We start from the raw sequence: 18,450 nt of genomic DNA on the forward strand, positions 1-18,450 counted from the left end.
GAGAGAGAAACCTGGAAGGCTGCATCTAGCATTCCCCATCCATGCCCTAAAACAACATTCGCCCAAGACAACTGGTGCACACAAAGTACAGGTTGCGCGTCTTTAGTATATTCCTCATGTAAAATTATAGCCACTGCTGTGCTTCTTGTTCCTTGATTCCCTGATTTGGTGGCAATTCTTTAAAAGTACTTCCATTGCAATTTTGTTAGCAACTTTTTTAGCATTTTGAGGTGCTGTCTGTAACACTGAGAATGCGTATTAATTAGTAAGTAAACAAAAAAAAAACCCCATGAAATGAGCCTATATTAAATGAGCAAATATTAATGTTTCAATAACCAAAATTCAACAAAAGAAACCACAAAGAGCAGATGGATACTATATTTTGGATATTAAGCTACCCTAGGGCACAATATATTGGGGACTAGGGGACCAGCTCTTAAATCATTTGAGGCTTGTTTTGCTTATAATGGATAGTTTCCTTTACTCTTTTTTGTTTGCTTGTTTCATAGTCCCATATAAATTTGGCTTCTTCTTTTTTTAAAAAAAGTTAATTGTCAAGTGTCCTGTGTCTAACACAAGAGGGCATTGTAATCTTGGAGCTATGTTTCCTATGGCTGCCTTTCTGGTGTACTAAAGGAATGAATTCACCACCACCACCAATTTTCACTTTCTGCTGTGCAAACACTTTGAAGTGTATATGGCAAATAATAAGACCCTTTTTTATTTCTAAGAATGTGAATTGTGAATGAATGTGGAGTGCTAAATGATGCCATTAAAAAACCATATTCATCAGCTAAGACAATGAAGTCAATCTAGCCCAGAACAGCTGGTTGTTTTGCAATGTGTAAAGTTAGCAAAAGTGCTACAAATTATGTTGCTTTTTGCCACAGGCAGCTTGCTTAGAGTGGAGCTGTTTGGAGGTATCTGTCATGTTTCTGAGTAGGGCTGGAGAGATCTGTCAATTTTGGTTCTTAAAATCAGTTCTCCATATTTCTGCAGCCATCTGCAATAATAATTTAAAAAATTCTCATGACAATTCATCAGCATATTTATGCAAAAAAATTCTTCAAAAAAACCTTGTAGTTTTGACTACCATACACATTTTGGCAAGCAATTTACACACACACACACACACACAAACACGTTCATTTTGTTTATTTAGAAAGATGTAAATACAGGGTTTTTATGCACTCTTTTCCTTTTTATATGCATTATTTTACCCATTGGTATCCATCACAAAATTGGATACATGTGAATTTTGAAGAATGGTTGTGTTTTGGTTCTCATAGTGTTTCAGAAAGTGCATATTTGAATGCCTTTTGATGCCAAATGAACCAAATTTCTCATACATCCCTGTTCATTAGTGACCTTGCCTGTGCTTATTGCTTCTTTTGGGGGGTGGGGGTGATGGGTAATTGCAAGCTAGTCCAGCCCAGATTTTCAACAGCGCTTTGGTGAAATAAAAGGATTAGGGATCAGCACTATGGAGCTATTTGCCTACCTGTGACACCTCTCCAAACTGGTAGCTTTTTTAACTGGAAATTTCCTAGTATTTAGTCATGCATGAGCAACGCATGGCCCATGGTTAAGTCATCTTTGTTGCCCACTCAACATCAAATTTTGCAATTACAATCGGGAGGGAGGTCACACAGCCTTCCCCCAATGTAATTTGTGCTCCCCTAGCCCACAAAACAGCTGATTACAATGGGCAATGAGAGTTATCCCTGTGCACCTCCCCCTGTGTAAATTGGGTTTCCCTCAATCCCATCGCCACTTTCCCTGTCAAACTAAATGTGACATGATTTATGCAACTAGAAATTGTGTGAATGTTTTTTAATCTGAAAATTGTAATGTGAAAATTACTGATGTGGGGCCACTGATTCAGACAGGGACCCTGGTGGGAGAGGGAGGGGCTCAGCCCCTCAGACCTGCTGTGGTGGCCCTGACCTGGTTTGAGCCCTCCACATGTGCTTTAAAAAAACCAAACCACATTAAAGTTCCCACTGGCATGAATTGTCCTGTTTAGTCTGACCCTGGTGCAATAGAGAGGGTTATTGGTTTCATGGTGTTTAATACCCGACATGGCTTGGGTCCCAGTATCTGACAGCCTCTTTCCCTAAAGTCTTTACTGGGTGTTAAGATTGGCAGAGGAAGCCCTGTTGGTAGTTCCACCACCTGTTGGTAGTTCCACTACTCTCAGACTTTTGAGGAGTGATGACCCAGGACAGGGTATTCTCTGTGCTGGCCCCAAAATTATGGAACTGCCCCCCTACAGGTGTGCACTTATTGCCATCATTCTTCAGCTCTCATCATAGGCCAAAGATGGACTTCTTTACCCTGGCCTTTGACAGCTGAGTAGTATTTTTCGTGACCTACTTAAAAACAGTAATTAGCGAATTTTTACAGGGGTTAGGTGCCAGCTATAAAACATTTTGATCATATTCTCCCTAATTCCCTCCGAGGCTGTAAATTTCCAGGTTTGTTTCCATAGTCGTTCCCACTGATCCATTTGTATATTTTCCCCCATATCTATGGCCCATTTTGTCATCGTTTATTTCACCATCTCATCTTTGGTCTCCCATTCAAGTAGCGCATTATACATTTTAGAAATTATTTTGTTTTCAGGCTATAATAATTTTTTTTCCAATAAAGAAGGTTCCTCCAGAAATCCTAGTCTTTATGTTGATTAAATTTACTGTAAATTTGGTGGTATTGAATCCAGTTAAATGGTGTTTTAATTTCTCATATTCCTTTAATTTAAATGTCCCATCCTTTTCTTCTAATAAATCTTTATAATCCCCCCAATTTTTCTCTGAATTTACCTTCTTTCCTGTAATTATTTCTGTGGGTGACGCCCATCTGGCAGTTTTGGGTTCTAGCAGTCTCTTATGTTTGTTCCATAACTTCAAAAGAGATCGTTTAATAACATGATTGTTATATCCTTTATGTGCTTTCACCTTATCTTCTACCAGGTAGGCATGCCACCCGAATTTATTTTCAAAGCCTTCCAAATCTAATAATTCGCTATTCTCTAATATCATCCATTCTTTTAGCCACACAAATCCTGCTGCATCATGATACAGGTTAAGGTCTGGCAAAGCCAGCCCCCCCCCTTCTTTAACATCAATTAATAATGTATAAGACCAAGGATAATTTATGTTGGAAATGTCGGGGGGAACGGGGACATTTATGCACGCGTGGTGGCACTACGGGGAAATAAAGAATTTTTGGAACCAAGTATTTGAAGGGAAAAAAATACTCAAATACAATATAAAGAAATACCCTGAATCTTTTCTATTGGGGATAATGGACAACACAATAAAAAAACAGGATGCAACATTGTTCTTGTATGCCGTAACAGCTGCAAGAACTCTGATTGCATCCTATTGTAAGAAGAAAGAAATACCCAATATTCTGGAATGGCAGGAGAAGCTATTTAGCTATTTAGATCTGGATAACCTGACCAATTCAGTTAGAGGGTATACTAATAAGAAATTGCATCAGAATTGGGGGGAAAATTGGAGAGTACATGAACGGACAATGCCCCACAGTAAAATATTGGGTTTATTTCTAATACCTCGTATTGAGTTGATTTGATTTAATTTAAGTTGATAAAGCTGAATGATGGTGATTTCCCCCCTCTTTTTTGAGCTTAGATACTACTTATAGAATTATAGGATATATTTATATAGGATTGAGGGGTAGCAGTACCAGAGTATAGTAATTAAAAAACCTGAGAGGGAGATAAGTGGAAGTCTAATATGGGAGGAGGAGATATAGGGGAATAAATAAATAAAGGTGTATGGTAAAAAGGAAATTAGGAACATAGCTGAAATGTATTTTGATTATTTTGATTTTGGGTATGAATGAATGTCTGAACGTATGATTTTTGTTTGTTTTTTGTGTTTTCTTTATGATTATTATTTACATTATTATTATTATTATTTGAAGTCGTATGGTATCGTTTTTATCATATAAATAATGATTTTGTATGTTTGTATTTTAATTTGAATTCTAATAAAGTTTATTTTAAATCTAAAAAACAAACCAGTAATTAGCATGAGTGTTGTGTGTGGTTGGTTGGTTTTATTTTGTTTTTGGTTGTACTGTTTTGGTTGCTGTAATCTACCCTGGGACTTTATGGTGAAGGTAGGAAATCCACTTCTGGGTGCACTGCATCAGCTGTTCTCCCAGCATGGAGACCAAACATTGAGAAAAATCATCCGACATAATCCTCCTTGGATTATAGCTGTTTTTGACTCTGGTTGAAAAACTTGTTTATTTTTTTATTACAGTGTAAAAACACCTTGCATGCAGCAAACGAGCAGATCAAGCAGAAGGTCAGGCTGGAACTTTCTCTATCATGTGCTAGTTTCATAGGTGCCAAGTTCCGGATTGAAAAATCCGGGATCAGCAGCGCCGCGGCACTGGAAGTCGCTTCTATGCACTTCCGGACATGCGTAGAAGCGACTTCTGATGCTGCGGACATTTTGGAAATGGGCACAGCGGCATCGGAAGTCACTTCTACGCATGTCCGGAAGTGCGTAGAAGCGACTTCCGGTGCCGGCGCGGCACCAGAAGAACATGGCCGCTGGCAGGAGCTCTGTAATCCGGGGGAATACGGGGTATTTTGCCATTCGGGACACCTGCGGGGAAACGGTAAGAAAATATGGGGGTTTCCCGGGGGAAACGGGGTACTTGGCAGCTATGGCTAGTTTTCTATATACATGGAAGTTTTTCTGCGTGGAATCATGACTTTTCCTGAAGCAGATCCAGTACAAGGTATGGATATTTGGAAATACAGCGATCAGTTCTGAAATATACCCTGTGTTAGCTAAATAAATAAATAACTTTGGATGTTGCACTTTTGGACACAATCAGAGAAAGAGTCTGACGGTTAAGTCCTTCCCAGTGCTTGTAAATGAATTACTACCAAATGAGTGTACTATATAAACCAATAGTATTGCAGTTATCTGTCATCTTTTGATGGAGATGTCATTTCATCTATTTTCTTTAGCCTTGCCTATAAAAACATAGGTTGCTTAATGGAAAAGTGAATAAACTATTGGCAAATGACAGAAGGGTACAGAACAAGCGCATTCTCTCTCTTTTTTTGGGTGGGGGAATACTCTAGAAGTGGGGCAACGGCATCAAGGGAACTAATGTAATCTAATTTGCTCCAGCTGCCAGATGAATAGCAGAGACAATGCCAGATGTGCTGGAACATGAGCAGAAGAGATTATATGTTGTCCAATGCCAGGAGGGGGGAATGTTCTTGAGCAAAAGATTAAACAATTTAGTTGTGAACAGAAACTGCCTTCTTGGAGGTGTTATGGACTGCTACAATGGTCGGGTTCTAATTAAGGTTGTTGCCCAAAACTTAAGTGCTTCCAAATTTGTGTTTGAAGGGTAGACTTGCAAAGTAGCCATCTTGTCTGTGAATGTTTCTCTTGAGATGTCAGCAAAAGAGCTTCTGTTGGAGCAGCTCAAGTGATCCATGTTTCAGGATTTTCTCAGGCGTGGGTAAGGACTTTGATGTCTCCTCGGCTGCTCTCTCATCACCAAAATCAACTAAGGCCATCCTGATGCTGAACTGGTATCATGGAGCATCCTTGCAATATGATTTCATGCCCAGTTTCCTAGTGATTGACTAAGAGGTTTTTGACAGAAGTTTGGGTAATCGAAGGAAACAAGAGAGACCACACAGAGTCAAGACAATATTCCACCATCTGTGAAACAATTGGCTCTTTGTTCTCACAACCCTCACTTCTCTTCTCAACGTTAAGGTGGACAACAGTAGCTGCATGTCCCACCAATAGTCTGTTCCCTACCTCTAGAGCATGTGCTCTGAGCAATAGCAGAATGCCACCTTCACCTCCCAAATGATGGTACAACACAGAGGATTTATGCCAGCTTCTTCAGTACATCCTGAGGTCTTGCATTTGTCATCCTGCCATATGGGAACCTCGGTGCCCATTTTCCCAGAGGAATGGTTGGAAGATGGACTATATTAACTGATGACAAATTGCATGTGCATAATCTTGTGAAATGTTTTGACTACTAAAGCTGTTCCATAGCAGTTCATTACAAGACAAATAAAATATTTGAAGTTTACATTTTTATGTAAAGATCAGGAATGCTTTGGCTGATAGTTTTCCTTCTAGCAAGCATCTGTTTCTGATTTTTTAAACATTTTGCAGCAGTGGTTAGCCAGTTGTATATTAATAGCTGATCTTAACTGGATCAAAACAGTGTAGTTTCGTACCAAGGGTTAGCAAGTCACTTTCTACGACACCGCTTCCTATGGCTGCAACCAACAGCTATTCTTTGCACCAACATCTGGTTTCAAAATATTAAAACTGATAAACACTGCCAGATGCAGTCCACCTGGCCTTCCAGGATTGACCATCTGCATAATTTTTTGCTTTCCTTTTAAAACAATAACACAGACTTAGTTCGTACTTAGTATACTTTTGAAAAATTGCCTGCCTTCCAAGTCCAGGGCAAGATGGAAGCTGAATGTCAGTAGATAGCTGGTTGTTGTGTCTAAAAGAGATTCCTAAATGATGGAGACACTGAAATTCTTGACTTGGTTAGCATTGACACATGGCTGAAGCAGGCGAGAGGTTATGCTGATGTGAATGAAAAGGACAGTGAAGTTTATAATAGGCTGTAGCTGTGGCAAATGACAGTGGTACTCCTTTAAAGGTGAACTACGTATATCTACACAGCAAACCTATGTGATTTCTATACCACCATCACTGCTGTGGGTTCCCATCTTTGGAACTGTAGTCCTTCACTGTATCATTCTAATCTAGAAGCATCATAGGTTCATTGCAGATTTGCAAAGATTGTGGTGCATATTGGTACTTACGGCTGTCAGAAAATGATGCATTGCTGAAAGTTTGGGGTGATTGGCAAATAAGAATATAGCAGCTTTCTGATAAAAGGAAACCACTTGGAAAACAGGCTTCAGTGTTTGCATCTGTATCACTCAAGCTACCTCAAAAATAGCTGCATTGCTAGAGCATGGAACTTTGTATCAAACACATATTGTGGAAAGTATTTTTGTCTGTTTGCTAATCATTTGGACATCCCGTAAGGTATCTTAACCCAAATTTGCATGGTGGTCCCTGAGATCAAGGAGCAGGTTTCCACGTATGTTTGGATACAATTGGATGCCATTTTGAATCAAGGTGGTGGGCTGAACCTTTCAAAATTGAACAGATTTTAACCCCCAATTTCAAAGCCGCATTGATGGGGCAGGGGAGCTTCTTAGAATTCCTGAGGCTGCTAGTATACTTGGATGCTGCTTTCCCAACAATGTTGAGCTCAAAGTGGATCACAACAACCAAGAATTAAAATTTCCTAGTTCACAAGAGCAAAATCCAGCTCGTGGACCATCTACACCAACCTCAGCTTGGAAGAGCCTTGGTCTATACACAGAGTGCACAAGTAGCTAACCCTGGGTACTGGTTTTAGTTTTGCAGCACAGGACCTGGGGTGAGGTTTTGGTTCAACCTTCCATTTCAAGGCTGGTGACTCAGAGATACACATGTAGGCAAATGAGCACATGTATCATTTTGTCTTCTTTACTATCCATTAAGAGTTCAACGAAATGCTTGAATGGAAAGTTTAATAACAAAAGACATTTATGATGTTTACTTAAATTTTCTGGACCATTACGTGCAAATGACATGAGTTATGGGACACCAAGAGTAGCCAAAAATTCTTTCTGACCACTCTACTACAGGATGAGCTGCCAACACCCCCCTTTTTTGCAGTGAGGGGGGAGAGAAACCTTTGTGGCCAAAACGTAGTTTCTCAGTGGACTCTGGACTTAAATATCACCCTTTTGGCAAGGACATACCTATTGCAGTTTACATTACCATGGCTATTTATTTATTTCCCCTCGGCAACAATGACAGTGGTTGAGATAAACTGTTTAATTCCAAATAGAAAACACATCTGCTTTCTTTGCATTGTTTGTGGTTGCTGGAGGAGTGAGAGTTTCAACCAAGTAGCATGCAGGACATTTTAAGTGAGACGTTATACGACAGTTTGCAGCTGCTGAGCTCTTCATTGTTAACCTTCGCAGAAGCTCCTGGTGGCTCTGTAGCATTTGAAGGCAGTGTTGGGGCCCACGGGCCCTTCAGAAGAATGTTTATTGAAGTAACGTAAGGTTGGAGCTTAGCAACTTCTACGCAGCTGTTCAAGTTAACATGAACAGCTCTTAACAGCAAGGAATGCTCTGCGCAGTCAACAGGACAATGTCAGGGTCAAAGGCCAGGGGAAAGAGTGCACCTTTAGGCTAGAGTCAAAGCTATACAATGATGCGAGATGCAGCTCTGTGGAGAGGGAATGTCACAGTTTAGGAGTTGCCACAGATGAAGCTCCAGTGCTGGCTGACCCATGAGGCAAGGTGAGATGAGTGAGACCAGGGCCAGCTCTAGGGGTACGCTGGGTGGCACGGCCGCCCACCAGCCGCAGCAAGAAACGGGTGGGGCAGGGGCGCCGGAGTGATCTCCACACCACAGCCCCAGGGCGCTCGACATGCTTAAAACGGCCCTGAGTGAGATGAGCACCTCAGACAGCAGGATCCACAGAGGCAGCAGATCTAGTCTCCAAGAAACGCATCACTTGATGTTGCCATGGTGGCAGCAATGGCTGCAGTCCATTTCTTGGCAGTCCCTTCATGCTGCCTCTACAGCAGCTTCTCCGTGAATACAAGGCACTGCTGGTCTCCCATCCCTAGGAAGGAAATGGTGAGGGCTGTCCACAATACCTCAAGACCGCCTCTTCTTATTGTATTTTAATAGATGATTGTATTTTAATATTCTGTTGTAAGCCAGATGGGCGGAGTATAAATTATTATTATTATTATTATTTATTATTATTTATTATTTCCATATGAACCTACCCGGACCCAGAGATCATATTCTGAGGCCCTTCTTTGTGCGCTTCCTCCTCGAGAGGTCAGGAGGGTGGCAACCTGAGAATGGGCCTTCTCTGCAGTGGCTCCCCAAATGTAGAGTGCTCTCCCCAGGGAAGTTTGCCTGGCACCTTCACCATGTACCTTTAGGCGCCATGCAAAAACGTTCCTTTTTAACCAGGCCTTTGTTGTTGTTGTTTAGTCGTTTAGTCGTGTCCAACTCTTCGTGACCCCATGGACCAGAGCATGCCAGGCACTCCTGTCTTGCACTGCCTCCCGCAGTTTGGTCAAACTCATGTTCGTAGCTTCGAGAACACTGTCCAACCATCTCGTCCTCTGTCGTCTCCTTCTCCTAGTGCCCTCAATCTTTCCCAACATCAGGGTCTTTCCCAAGGATTCTTCTCTTCTCATGAGGTGGCTAAACCAGGCCTTAGGTTGATCCCATTAACATCCTATGCCCTTTTAAAATGCGCTTTTTGTGGGGAGGGGCTACTGGGTTGTTTTTTTTATTTTTATTATGTATTTTGTGGTTTTATATCTTGATTTTATTCTGTGAACCACCCTGAGACCCTCCGGTATAGGGTAGTATATAAATTCAATAAAGGGGGGGGGTTCTCCTGGGCTATGCAACCACCCAGTATGATTCAGAGCAGACCTCTCCACCCCCACCCACCACTCACCGCAGCCTGTTACTCCCACTTCAAATGTTTATTTGGACTCCTGCTCTTGTTCCCAATGTAGATCTTCACTCCCTCCTTGTTCCCTGGTGGGGGAATGCCATTTTGTAGTTAGCCTCATATGCCAAAATATTTTGGCCCAGCCCTGTGAAGCCCTCTCCGGGGCTGCAATTCCCTGCTCTTCTCTGCCATGCACAGATCTCAATTGGTACAGATACAGCACTAAAAATTACATTGGTTTGAGCTCTTTTAAAAAAGATATTTTCATTTTAAGATATGATAGAGTCATTTTGTATTATTTTGATGCTCTTGATTAGGCTATTCTGAAGTAAGCTATCCCAAAACATTTTTTTTTAAATTCCAGTAATAATGAAGTTTAAAAGAAAAGGCCCCATTTTAATCCAGTATGTGTGTCATCACTGAAGAGAATATAAACTAGACTTACCAGTGATTATCAGGCCAGTTGGAAATAGTTTTGTATGGCGATAACTTTCGTATACACTTTCTGGTCACTGAAAATGACTTTATGCTGCCGATAAATCCACATCACAAGATGAAAAGTACATTCAGAAGAAATGTACACTATGCAAAAAGGAGTGAGGTTCTTAGACCTCCATTTAACAGATTGGCTGAGAAATCTATGCCAATTACATCACCTCATCCCAACTAGACCTGGGGGTGGCGAACACATATCATCACTTGATCACATAGTACTTGATGACTCAGTGCCTGATGACTCTCAACCAAACGTCTTAACTGGTCTCCAGTGAAAAGGGAGAAAGAAATGTCAATATGCATACAGTGGTTAATGTGAAAATTCTGCCTCTGGTGCTTCATTCATGAATGCAAGTCATCACTTTCCATTTTTTTGTATTATATTTTCAAGGCAGTACACATTTGGTTCCCAAGTGGCCACCCATCCAGGCATGGACCAGACCCAGGTGCACTTAACTTCAGCAAAGTGGTAGTGGTTTCATGTGCCTCCAGACCTAACAAGTATTGAAATTATCCATGAATTAACTAGTCCTTGGGTTTTCTTCCTTGAGCTTCAGAAATGCATACCTGCCTTCTTGATCACATACTGTATCCTCTTTTGGGTACCAAAGACATCAAATTGCAGAAAAACAATTTTCTCACTCCACAGTTGGTATACCATTTGAAGTTATTGTTAATCTTGGTTTTTCAATGCTCCATGGGTTTATGAACTGATTGTTCTATAGGAAAGTCTGTTTCTGGTAGAACATATTGATGCAGTTTGCCCTCTCTATGTTATCACATCTCTGCCAGATCATTCTTTATCTGAGGGGACCTGTAGTTCATATTAAATACCATTTATTTCCCTTGAGATGCACCCAATTGTAGCAAATATTTTAGCAAGCCTTCCCAGGGAGGACACTCTGAGCTAACCCCAGGGTCTCCCTCCATCCCACACAACCCTCTTCACATTGAAGAGTCTGAACTTTGTGCTACACTATTGAAGTGCTCAGTATATTTTCAGAAACAAAGTATAAACATTTCCATCCAAGTAGAGCTGTAAATGCAATTTTTAGCCTACTCGCCTTCTTATAGTCATGGGAGAACATTTTTATTTCACAGGAAGAAAGGGGTGGGACTCTTCTTGATATTTTGAATCAAGCATTTTGAGTGTTGCCAACAGACTAGGTTGCATATGTGCCTGGTTGTACAGTGGTGTGGATCCCACAACAGTATCTCAGGCTTGCAAATGTGCCACCAGGTCATAATGATGATGATCAGACCATGCAGAGAACAGCATATGGAAGAATCCTCAAAGTACCCAAACCCCGGGCTTCAAAGCTTAACATCAGCACTTTGAGCCTGGAAACAAAAGTGACAGTACAGGCCGTGCAAAATGAGTGCAGTGAAGTAAAAGCACCAGTCACCCATCAATAAATTGGCAGCATCTTTTTGTACTAGTTGCAGTTTCTGGGCACTTTTCAAGGACAGGTCCAGATATGGTGAATGACAGTAGTCCAATCTGTAAATGGCCACTAGGGTCAAAGTCAATCTTGTATGGAAGGGTTGTGAATGGTGATCCAGCTGAAGCTGGAAAAAGGCATCTCCAGTGTATGATATCCCTTTTTGATACTGAGATATCAAAGCATTATGACACTGGCCATGTTATTTCACACACCTTTCCCAATAACCGATACCTCTGCATTCGACTTTTCCATCGCCTTCACACACTAACTGACTAGATGGTATAATTTGATCTCTCTTCCACAATGCCAAGATCTCCTTCCTGGTCCATCTCTCCCCTTTCAGGCCCTACCATTGCATATATGTGTTGAGGGAGGGAACCTCCAAAGAGCATCCCTTTAGACTTGCTTGCACTGGACCACCTTTACATTTTGTTTCCCATTCTATTCATCCTTTTTGGAGAGGCCCTTTTGGAGCTCTTCCCAGTCTGCTTGTATGTTTACCATTCTCAGTAACTTGGTGTCATCTATGAACTTGGCTGCTTCACTGTTCACCCTTGACTCCAGATCATTTATAAATGTTAAATAGCACCAGTCTTCCCAGTACAGATCAAGGAAGCCCATTGCTTACTTTCTGCCTCTTCTTCATTTCTTCCTAGCTCCTTCCTCCTGTTCTTTAACCATTTATGAATCCTACCCAAGACCCTCTTTCCTGTGACTTGATACATTTATGCAGAAACCTACAGTGAGGGTCTTCACAAATAGCTTTCTGAATGTCTAAGTATATCACATCTATCTTCTTCCTTTTTTTAAGGAGCACGGTCCATGTAGTTCAGGATTGTTTGCACCAAGGCTGGAAAATCTGTGGCCCTCCAAAGACTGAGACTGATGGAACCCAACACTAGCCATCCTCATCCCTGCTCTATATTGGCTGTTAGTGGGGTTTCTTTCCCAATCCTAGCACAAGTAGGCACAGGTTGAACCTGGGACTGTGCATGTGCTTTAACATTGAACTATGTCCCTTCTTTCTTCATTACATTCTAAAAAATATTCTAACATTTTCATGAAAACATTTGCTAGAGTTGGAAAGGCAAGACTTCACTTTGCAGCTTCCTTCTGTATTTGGAGATTACTTAATCATTGTAGCTTAATGCTTTCCACACCTGGTATTAGACATTAAACTGAAAGATCTAGCTCTGCTGCATCAGGGTCAAGCAGGCAGACATTCCCCAGAATCAATGCCCAATCTTAGCAGCTATAAGAGAGTCAGGAAGATGTTGCCTTCTTCGTTTTTGTGTTGAATCAGGTTTTTAATTCTGATATCCATATTCGTTGAGAGGCTTTAAGAATTCCACCCACATGTGGCTTTGTTGCAGGAGGTTAGAACATTTCCTTCTCCGGGGAAAACATCAAACATTGCACAGGCTCCTCATAAAGTTTCTATAAGGCATCCATGTGTAGCTTGGTAGAGTTTCTTCCCCCTCCTTATTTTTATTGATCTGGTTCCAAAAGATTAGACCCCGATTACAAAAAATAAATAAGTAAATGTTGAATTATCGGATGCCTACAGAATGAGCTGTTAAGCACATCACACAATTCTGCTGCAAACATTGTTGTGCAATAAAATGAAAATGCCATAAACAGGACATAGGTCCCTGCTATCTTTTTGGAAGAAGCTGCAGCCTACATATTTCAAGTGATTGTTGGTATGTGTGCTACTTTATCTTCATTATAAAAACAACATGGATATGAGCTCTGGAAGAAATTTATAGTTGCTCCATGACACAATTAAATTATAAATGTCCCATTAGAGATTGCCAGTTTACCTCTGATAAAGGCTCTTTAGTCTTTCATTTCAATTTTTGTTTCCAGGCCCTAAAAAAATCCTGTACTCCTTTAAAATGTATGTTATTTTAGAGGCAAACCATAAATATAAATGGAGAGCTTTTTAAAAAGTAGATAAAATAAATGTAATTAAAAATTGAGGAGCCAATAATACCTACCAAAATTTAGTTTACAAGGAGTAACTTTTCTTGATTCTCATTGCTGATAGCTTGATAATTGCTACCCCCACCCCCCTTTCAGTCACCGTCTATGTTTCAGTCACTGGGATTGTTAGAATCATAGAATCTTAGAGCTGGAAGGGACCCCAAGGGCCATCTAGTCCAACCCCCTGCAATGCAGGAATCTCAGCTAAAACATCCATGACAGACAGGGCCGTCTTGAGCAGATCGCGCGCCCTGGTGCTGAGGGGCGGAGATCGCTCCACCGCCCGCCCCGCCCTCGCAGGGCACAATTGGTTTCCGCGCGGCTTTGCCGCGCGGTGCCCTCCTTGCTAGGCCGGCGCCCGGCTTACCAGCCCCGCGCCATGGTGCACTGCGCCACCGGGGGTCTATGAAGAGCCGGCCCTGATGACAGATGGACATCCAACCTCTGCTTCAAAACCTCCAAGGAAGGAGAGTCCACAAGCTCCCAAGGGAGACAGTTCCACTGCTGAACAGCTCTTACTGCCTGCTAAAGAAAGTTACATGTATGGCCATTTGCTGTTACTGTATTGCTGGATATTGTGGCATGACCACATTCTCATCCCTAGTTTGACTAAATATTTTTTAAAGTACCTGATCCCAGAGCAAAATAAATATGTATTTGCTTCATATGTCTTCAAATATCATCCCCCATCCCATAAATGATTAAGAACTGATAACCTGCCAGAGCAGCATGAAGATATTGATTCTGCACATTTTAGTAACTGAGGCGGAATTAATGGTTAAGAGAATATTTGACTGTTTGTAAACATAGCTTTTGTTGTTTTCCGTTTTGGACTCCTTTAGGAGGAATGATGGTATAGAAATGTAATTAATAAAATAAAATAAATACTCTCTCTTGAGTTTCTCTAGTCCATGTTAAGGACACCCACAGCAGGTCAAGTGAATATTTTGACATTGCAAGTCATTCAGATCCTACAGCATAGAAAAAGAAAATGTTTCCTGCACTTTCTACCTAGATTGATTTAATTGGGATTAGTTAATGGGGAGTATATGAGAATCAGAAATTCCAGACAGTGAAATGCAATAACCTGCAAATTCCTGATGAGCTTTCTAAGAAGCCAGATTTTAGGAAAGTCAAGAATTAGGTGCTTATAAGTGGAACCATTTCTCTGGAAAGAGTTAGATCTTCAAGTTTAGAAATCCTTGGCCTGTTCTCTAAACAAAGATGTGGGAAACTATTAATGTTTATATTAAAGATCTCCTTGAGGATTTATTGGTCACTGTGGAATATGAGCAGCAATGTCTTGTAAAACTCTTACCGTCATCTTCAACATTTTTATACAAGGCACCCCAGATATATGGAACACTGGAACAGGAATATGATCTGATGCGATTCAACTGTTAAAACACCTCACCTAGGTTTTACTAGTTTTAATTCAGGATGGATCAGGCTGGAGGAGTGGGGAGGGGGACTGAAAAGTTGAGGCTGGGGGCTAAGCCTTCATCTTTTAAGCTTTCAAAGATTGGCAGGTATGCCAGTGGTACCACAGCCAACCATTACTAGGTAAAACACTTACCAAGTTTTGTTTATGGTTATGACTCCTAATCAGAATCAAAGATCCTTTTTAAAATGTTAACGGTCTCTCTCCCTCTCTCTCTCTGTCGCTGTTTATCATATTTGGAAAGAAAGGAAGATAAAAAGCAGCCCCCTCATTATCTAAACCTAAATAATCTAAAGTCCTTAGGGCTGTTCACACAGGGAAAATAATGGCTTGCCTCCTCATGTAATCCTATTAGGGGAAAACATTTGCTCTGAAATCCACGTGCAGAAGATACTTCTGCATACAAAACCAATGGACTAGAATCAGCAGCATACACATTCAGCCTAGGGCAATTTCTATGAGCCAAGAGGCACCAGGAAATCATAGGAATCATAGAATTGTCAAGTTGGACAGGATCTTAAGGATCATCTAGTCCAACCCCCTGCAATGCAGGTAAACACTCAGCTGTCCTACAGGGGGATCGAACTTGCAACTTTAGCATTATCATTACCACGCTCTAACCAACTGAGCTACCCAGGCATGAGTGTTCATCTTTGTAGCCATTTTAGATACAGTTGTCATTTGCGTCATCTCAGCCAATACCTTCCATTTATAGCCAGAATGGTAAATGTTCAAAGCCCTGTTCAGGTATACAATCCCTTGTGTAAAGGGGAGAGTAGGAAAGTGTTCATTGGTCTTCCCCTCCATCACATCCCAGTTGACTGCACTTTCTGTGTTTGCAGTGAATGTCTGAAGAAGGCAGCTTGTTCTGTATGATTTAGGATCCTGAACACACACCCTTAGCACATGTGTTACTTATGAGTGTGGAATAGGCTCCCAGCTTTTACAATGCTCCAGGCTGCGATCTTAGGCACACTTACATGGGAGTAAGCTCCACTGAACACAGCACAACTTATTTCTGAGTTCGTAGGGACAGACAGGGCTGTGTTGTGAATCCTATCAGGATTAGAAGTTACCACGTAACTTATACCGAAAACCAACTGACAGACAAATGTATCTACATGCTTCTAGCTACCATCCCAAACATACCAAACAATCCATCGTATACAGCCAGGCCCTACACTACAACCGCATCTGTTCCAACTCTACAGACAGAGAATCTCACCTAAGAGATCTACAGCAAATCTTTTTAGAACTAAAATATTCACCCGATGAAGTTAAACAACAGATCAACAGAGCCAGACTGATACCTAGAGAGAACCTGCTGCAAGACAGACCCAAAAAAGAAAATAACAGAACACCACTAGTTATCACATAGAGCTCCCAAGTTAAAACAGTACAACGCATCATCAGAGATCTACAACCTCTCCTGGACAATGACAGCTCTCTTTCTCAAGCTCTGGGAGGAAGACCTTTCATTGCCTACAGACAGCCACCCAATCTTATACAACTCCTCACCCACAATAATACAACCACCAGACTTAACATGGACACTGGTACCAGAGCCTGCAATAAACCCAGATGCCAACTTTGCTGTCACATATACCCGGACAACACCATTACTGGCCCCAACAACATCCAACATACCATCTCAGGACTGTTTAATTGCTCATCTTCTAACATTGTGTATACCATCAAATGCCAACAGTGCCCTTCAGCTCTCTATATTGGACAAACAGGCCAAACTCTACGCCAAAGGATAAATGGACACAAATCTGACATCAGGAACCACAAGACAGAGAAACCAGTAGGAGAACACTTCAATCTCCCAGGACATTCTATACAAGATCTCAAAGCAGCTGTTTTATTACAGAAAAATTTCAGAAACAGACTGGAAAGAGAAGTTGCTGAATTGCAACTCATTAGCAAGCTTAAAACCATGGAGCCACCTGGAATGAACAAAGACATAGAATTCTTATCTCATTATGCATGATCAAGCTTTCCTTAGCACCTCAGCCCTTGCTTCCCCCCCCACAAGACCAATTGCAGTCATTAACAGTCGTTAACAATCATCAACAGGTTTACCACTCCTATCAGCCCATCACCCATTCCCATCACCCCCACCCTCTGAATATACATAAGGGTCTGGTGGATTCTGTTTCAGTGTATCTGACGAAGTGTGCATGCACACGAAAGCTCATACCAAAATAAAAACTTAGTTGGTCTTTAAGGTGCTACTGAAGGAATTTTTTTATTTTGTTTCGACTCAGACCAACACGGCTACCTACCTGTAACTTGAGGTGGTAAGTAATGCTGTTCGCCTGCCCAAGCAGAGATGAGCCAGGGGGCCACAGCCAGAAAGATCTTGTTCTTCAATTAAGATACCAGTTCCACAGACAAGAAACCTTTTAGCACAAGACCAATGGGCAGCTTGGAGAGATGTAATCACTAACCAGAGAGTACGGCCACATCTACCCCCTACATTTAAAGCTCTATTATACCACTTTAACAGCCATGGTGTCCCTCCTCCACAAGAATCCTGGGAACTGTAGTTCATTATGAGTTGTTCTCTGTGAGGGGTGTCTCAGCACCCTTAAGAAATTAGAGTTCCCAGGATTCTTTACGGGGGGGGGGAGGCATGGCTATTCAAGTGGTTGAAAACTGCTTTAAGTGTATTATGTGGGTGTGACATGCTTCGCCGGCAAGATGTTCCAAACTGCAATTCTGGTAGCTCGCCAAATGGGGCAGCTGCACGTAGAATGGGCGGTTACTGGTTCTAGACTTGGCAACTCCTGACACCTGGTCAACAGAGAAATACCTTCTATGTTCCTGATCACAACTCGAGCATAAAACTCTAATGTCTAATCTAGGTGGAATCTACACACATATAATAAATGCTGTGAAAATGCTTTTTTAAAAAAACGTTTTGAAAAATACATTGAATTTTGCTTAGCTCACTTTCACCATCTAGTGTCACATTTGTATATTGCACTGTACAATACATTTAAAATGTTTTATTTGCAGCTGTGTAGCTGAGTCCCTAGGCACAGGTAAGGCCACCCATATCCTCAGATTGTGGTGCTGAAAGACAGCACATCAGTTCAACTGCCAAGCCAGGCAACAGTTGGGCATGTTTCAAGTTAAGAAATCTAACATTTAAAATGTAGGATAACCAGCCTCATAACACTAACATGCTCAAGTCTCATAAATGCATGAAGGGGTTAATGCTACAGAGTAAACTGTCCTTCCAGGCTTAGGTCACTCTCCTTCACTTTGGAAGGAAGGTAATCAAGGTTTTTGTTCACCCCAATCTTGTGCAAAGAGGTCTGAATCTAAATTATACCAATAATTTAGGAACCAAGCCAAGTTTTACTGTCTGTGCTTTCTGACTGCTGTATGGAAAAGCACATTAATCTGACCTTTGGAGAGTTTGTAAGTAAACAATATTTAACTTGAAAAAATGTGTGGTCTTTT

The sequence above is a fragment of the Zootoca vivipara genome, chromosome 3 (assembly GCF_963506605.1).
Source record: "Zootoca vivipara chromosome 3, rZooViv1.1, whole genome shotgun sequence".
Classification (NCBI taxonomy): domain Eukaryota; kingdom Metazoa; phylum Chordata; class Lepidosauria; order Squamata; family Lacertidae; genus Zootoca; species Zootoca vivipara.